This window comes from Zosterops lateralis (genome assembly GCF_965231275.1).
Source record: "Zosterops lateralis genome assembly, chromosome: 29".
Taxonomy (NCBI): domain Eukaryota; kingdom Metazoa; phylum Chordata; class Aves; order Passeriformes; family Zosteropidae; genus Zosterops; species Zosterops lateralis.
The window spans coordinates 4535318-4541535 of NC_139789.1; positions in this window are offsets into that span (position 1 = coordinate 4535318).

Below are 6218 nucleotides of genomic sequence, written 5' to 3' on the forward strand. Positions count from 1 at the left end.
GTGTCTCCAGCCAATCCTTGGGCACTTCCTGCTCTGGGAATTCCAGCCCAGCCAGGAATTCCTGCCCAAAATCCCACAAAAATTCCCCTTTTCCCAGTTCAAATCCATTCCCTGTGTCCTGAAATTCCAGTTCTTTATCCCAAATCCCTCTGCAGGAGCCCCTTTAGGGACTGGAAGCAGCTCCAAGGTTTCCCTGGAATTTCCTTTTCCAACTTTGGGCACTTCCAGGGGTCCAGAGGCTTCTCTGGGAATTCCAGCCCAGCCCCTCCTCATCCTCACAGCCAGGAATTCCTTCCAAATATCCCACCAAGATTCCTCTTCTCCACTTTAAATCCATTCCCTGTGTCCTGGAATTCCATCCCTCATTCCAAATCCCTCCCCAGCTCTCCTGGAGCCCCTTTAGGGACTAAAAACAGCTCCAAGGTTTCCCTGGATCCTCTTCCCACTTTCCTTGGGCACTTCCAGGGATCCAGGGGCTTCTCTGGGAATTCCATCCCATTCCTTCCTTCCTTCCTCCAGGAGTTCCTTCCAGCCAGGAATTCCTTCCCAAAATTCCACCTAAATCTCCCTTTTCCCAGTTTCAATCCATTCCCTGTGTGCTGGAACTCCATTCCTGGAATCCCATCCTTTATCCTGAATCCCTCCCCAGCTCTCCTGGAGCCCCTTTAGGGACTGGAAACAACTCCAAAGTTTCCCTGGATCCTCTTCCCATTTTCCTTGGGCACTTCCAGGGATCCAGGGGCTTCTCTGGGAATTCCATCCCATTCCTTCCTTCCTTCCTTCCTCCAGGAGTTCCTTCCAGCCAGGAATTCCCTTCCAAAATTCCACCAGATTCCCCTTTTCCCACTTTAAATCCCTTCCCTGTGTCCTGGAATTAATCCCATTCTTCATCCCAAATCCCTCTCCAGCTCTCCTGGAGCCCCTTTAGGGACTGGAAGCAGCTCCAAGTTTTCCCTGGAATTTCCCTTCTCCAACTCTGGACATCCCAGGGATCCAGGGGCAACCACATTTTCTGGGAATTCCATCCCATCCCCCTCCCCACCCTCACAGGGAAGAGGTTTTTTTCCCCCCCTCTCCTGGAGAACTCAGAATTCCTTTCCAGAGGATTTTTCCGGATTCCTGCTGGGATCATTCCTGTCCCTGCCAGGGCTGTGGCTGCCACTCCCCTGGTTTGGATCCAGGGATTCTCCCCTGAGCCTGAAAATAAACCTGGGACAAAGCTGAGCTCAGCCCCTGCCTGAGCCAGAGCTTCCCCAGAGAGGAGAATCCCTGGAATGCTCAGGGAGGTTGTGTCTGACCCTGGGGATTTGGGAATAACCAATAATCCTGTTTTAGGAAGGATTTTTGTGCATTTAAAGGGGTTTTGTGCATTTAAAATGATTTTTCAGCCTCTGTCTGTGCCAGAGTTGGAGTTTTCCCAGAGGAGAGAATCCCTGGAATGCACAGGGAGGTTGTGTCTGACCCTGGGGATTTGGGAATAACCAATAATCCTGTTTTGGGAAGGATTTTTATATATTTAAAGGATTTTTCAGCCTCAGTCTGTGCCAGATCCCAGAGTTTTTCCAGAGGGGAAAATTCCTGGAATGCTCAGGGAGGTTGTGTCTGACCCTGGGCCTTTGGGAATAATCAATAAATCCTGTTTTGGGAATAATCCTGTTTTGGGAATAATCTTGTTTTGGGAAGGATTTTTGTGCATTTAAAGGATTTTTGTACATTTAAAGAATTTTTGTGCATTTAAAATGATTTTTCAGCCTCTGTCTTGAGGCCAGAGCCTCAATTTTTCCCAGAGAGGAGAATCCCTGGTATGCTCAGGGAGGTTGTGTCTGACCTTGGGCCTTTGGGAATAATAATAATCCTGTTTCGGGAATAATCCTGTTTTGGAAAGGATTTTTGTACATTTAAAATTATTTTTCAGCCTCAGTCTGTGCCAGATCCCAGAGTTTTCCCAGAGAGAATCCCTGGAATGCACAAGGAGGTTGTGTCTGACCTTGGGCCTTTGGGAATAATCAATAATCCTGTTTTGGGAAGGATTTTTGTGCATTTAAAGGGGTTTTCAGCCTCAGTCTCCCAGCCCTGGGTGTTTTCCACGCTCCTCTCCTGGATTCCCAAGGGAATTCCTGCCCAGGAGAGCCCCAGGATTCCCTTTGGGGGATTTTGGGGGCTCCCTCTGTGTGTGTTTGGGATGGGGTGAGGCTGAGCAACCCTAAAATCCAGTTCTGTTTCCCTCTGGAGGCAGAAATTCCGCAGGAAAGGCTTTTCCCGGAGCTCGGGCTGCGGCCGGCAGGTGGCACCGGGGGAGCTCCGGACACCGGGCACGGACCGGCACCGGGGGCGGAGAGGGGGAGAGGGGACAGCGGGGTGACACTGGGACAGGGGGGGTGACATTGGGACAGGGATGGAGCCATGGGGACAGGGATGGGGCCGTGGGGACAGAGGTGGGCACAGGGACGAGAGGGTGCCATGAGGACAGAGTTTGGCGTGGGGACAGAAGTGATGCTGTGGGGACAGGGATGGTGCCAGGGGAACAGAGGTGGGCATAGGGACAGAGGGGTGACATGGGGACAGGGACAGTGCCATGGGGACAAGGATGGTGACACTGGGACAAGGATGGTGCCATGGGGACAGGGATGGTGACACTGGGACAGGGATGGGGCCGTGGAGTCAGAGGTGGGCGTGGGGACAAAGGAGGTGCCATGGGGACAGGGATGGGGCCGTGGGGACAGCGGGTTGCCATGGGGACAAGGGGGGTGCCATAGGGACAGGGATGGTGCCGTGGGGACAGTGGGGTGAAATGCGGACAGGGATGGGGCCGTGGGAACAGGGAGGGGGCCGTGGGAACAGGGGTGGGCGTGGGGTACAAGGGGAGTGACATGGGGACAGGCGGGTGCCATGGGGACAGAAGTGATGCCGTGGGAACAGGAGTGATGTGATGCCATGGGGATGGAGCCATGGGGACAAGGGGGGTGCCATGGAGACAACAATGGTGCCATGGGGACAGGGGAACTGCCAGGAGGACAAGGGGGGTGACACGGGGACAGAGATGATGCCATGGGGACAGAGGTGGGCATGGGGACAGAGTTGGGCATGGGGACAAGGGGGTGCCATGGGGGCAGGGATGGGGCTATGGGGACACGGATGGTGCCATGGGGACAGCAGGGTGGCAGTGGGGACAGGGGAGTGACATGGGGGCAGTTATGGTGCCATGGGGACAAGGATGGGGCCGTGGGGACAGAGGTGATGCCATGGGGACAAGGATGGTGACATGGGGACAGAAATGGAGCCATGGGGACAGGGATGGGGCCGTGGGGACAAGGGAAGTGCCGTGGGGACAGAAGTGTTTATATATATTTTTTATATATATAATTATATATAACCGTGTTTATATATATATAATGTCAAATATATATATATATTTAACATTATCTATAACAGCAATTATAAGTTACAACTACATTATAATTACACGTAATTGAAATATAAAAAATATATCTATAGTGTATTATAAATCTATTCTATTTATATAAATATTACCAAAATATTTATCCTATAAATAGCCTATAAAATATATTTCCTATATTATAGAATATATATCCTATATATATGAATATATATCCTATATATAGAATTATATATCCTATAAATATATATCCTGTATATCCTATATTTATCCTATAAATATAAATTACATATTATATTTCTAGTTATAAGTATTTATATATTTATATATATATATGTAAATATAATTTATAAATAATTTATTTAATTATAAACTCACAAATCACTCTGGGAGAGGGATCCCTGCTGGGGGGGGGGGGGGGGGGATGATTTTTTTGGGGCTATTTTCCACCCCCCACACTGAATTCCCTGACAATTCCCAGGGAATTCCACAGGAATGAGCCTACGTGTGTTTGGGGGGGGATTTTCACATCCCCAGCCTGTGCTGCCGAGTGTAAACAGAACATTTCTGCACTAAAAATAACCTCCCCTGTGAGGGCAGGAGCAGCTGATCCCTGCATGGTCAGCTCACCTCGGTTTGGTTTTTTTTTTTTCTTCATTAATGGCATTATTTAATTACAAGCCTCATCCTTGGGGAGCTGGAAAACAACAAAAAAAGCTTCATTTTTTCTCTGTTTCCATCAAGGAGTTGTTAAAAATTCAAGTATTGAGGGCAGCTGGTGGATAATTCTGGATAAAAACACCAGGGCAGCACCAGGGGCTGGTTGGGGAAGGGAAATGACTGAAATGACTTTTAGTTTGTTGTTTAAAATCAGTCCCAGGTCACCCAGCCTGGCCTTTGCTCCCCCTGAGAGGTTCAGGCACCCAGGAGAGGGAAATGAAAGTCCAGCAGGAGCTTCAGGAAAGGGAATTCTGCCTTGGAGGAGGAGAGGAGGGCTCAGAGCTGGGCTGGCAGGGCTGGGTTTGTATCTGGTGGTGTTTCCTGTCCCCATTTCCACCAAAACTCCATTTCTTTGGCATTTCCCATCCCCATTTCCACCAAAACTCCATTTCTTTAGGATTTCCCATCCCCATTCCCACCAAAACTCCATTTCTTTAGGATTTCCCATCCCCATTCCCACCAAAACTCCATTTATGTGGCATTTCCCGGCCCCATTTCCACCAAAACTCTGTTTTTTGGGGGATTTCCAATTCCCATTCTCACCTGAACTCTGTTTCTTTAGGATTTCCCATCCCCATTCCCACCAAATTCCATTTTTTGGGATTTCTCATCTCCATTTTCACCAAAACTCCATTTCTTTGGCATTTGCCGTCTCCATTTTCACCAAAACTCCATTTCTTTAGGATTTCCCATCCCCATTTTCATGAAAACTCCCTTTCTCTAGGATTTCCCATCCCCATTCCCACAAAAACCCCGTTTTGTGCCCATTTTGTGCCCATTTTGTGGCCATTTTGTGTCCATTTTGGGCCCATTTTTGTGTCCATTTTGTGCCCATTTTGAGCCCATTTTGTGCCCATTTTTGTGACCAAAATGCAGCTTTGCCACCTTTGGAATGCAAGATTTTTTCCCCCCCCTTTTGGAAGCATCAACAATAAGGAATAAATCAGGGTTGGATTTTTATTTCTTACAGGGATGAGACCTGCAGGGGTTTGTGTCGGTGCTGCTGCCCCGAGGACAAAAAAACCCAAAAAACAACCCCAAAGCATGTCCAAATCCATCCTGGAGGGGTCCAGCTGCAGGAATTCCCTCTGGGAATGGCAAAGGTGAGGACACAATTCCAGCTCCGCACGGGCTTTGCTCAATTCCAAGGGCTGGAGAACACCTGGGAGAAATCCCAAATTTCTGGGAGAAATCCCAAATTTCTGGGATAACTCCTAAAGTGTGAGACCTCACGACTTGTAGTCCATTTTGGCTCCAGTTTTTGACCATTTGGGTCCATTTTGTGTCCATTTTGTGACCAATTTGTGCCCATTTTGTGACCAATTTGTGCCCATTTTGCGCTCATTTTGGGTCTATTTGGGGTCTATTCTATGACAATTTTGTGAATGTTTTTTGAGCATTTTGTAACCATTTTGTGCCCATTTTTTGTCCATTTTGTGACCATTTTGTGCCCATTTTGTGACCATTTTGGGTCCATTTTTTGTCCACTTTGTGCCCATTTTCTGTCCACTTTGTGCCCATTTTGTGTCCATTTTTTGACCATTTGGGTCCATTTTGTGCCCTTTTTGTCCCCATTTTATGCCCATTTTGTGCCCATATTTTGTCCATTTTGTGCCCATTTTGGGTCCATTCTATGAATATTTTGTGACCATTTTGTGCCCACTTTGGGTCCATTTTGTGTCCACTTCGTGCCCATTTTGTGATCATTTGGATCCATTTTGTGCCTATTTTGGGTCTATTTGGGGTCTATTCTATGAATATTTTGTGACAGTTTTTTGAGCATTTTGTGTCCATTTTGTGACCATTTTATGCCCATTTTGTGTCCATTTTATACCCATTTGGAGCCCATTTGGGGTCCCTTTTGTGACCATTTTAGGTCCATTTTGGATCCATTTTGTGACCATTTTGTGCCCCTTTTGGGTCCATTTTGTGCCCATTTTGTGACCATTTGGATCCATTTTGTGACCATTTTGTGCCCATTTTGGGTCCATTCTATGACTATTTTGTGACCATTTTTTGAGCATTTTGGGTCCGTTTGGGGTCCATTCTTCCCAAGGCATCACCCCAGTCCCAGCATGTCCCCAACTCCTCCTGCTCTCCT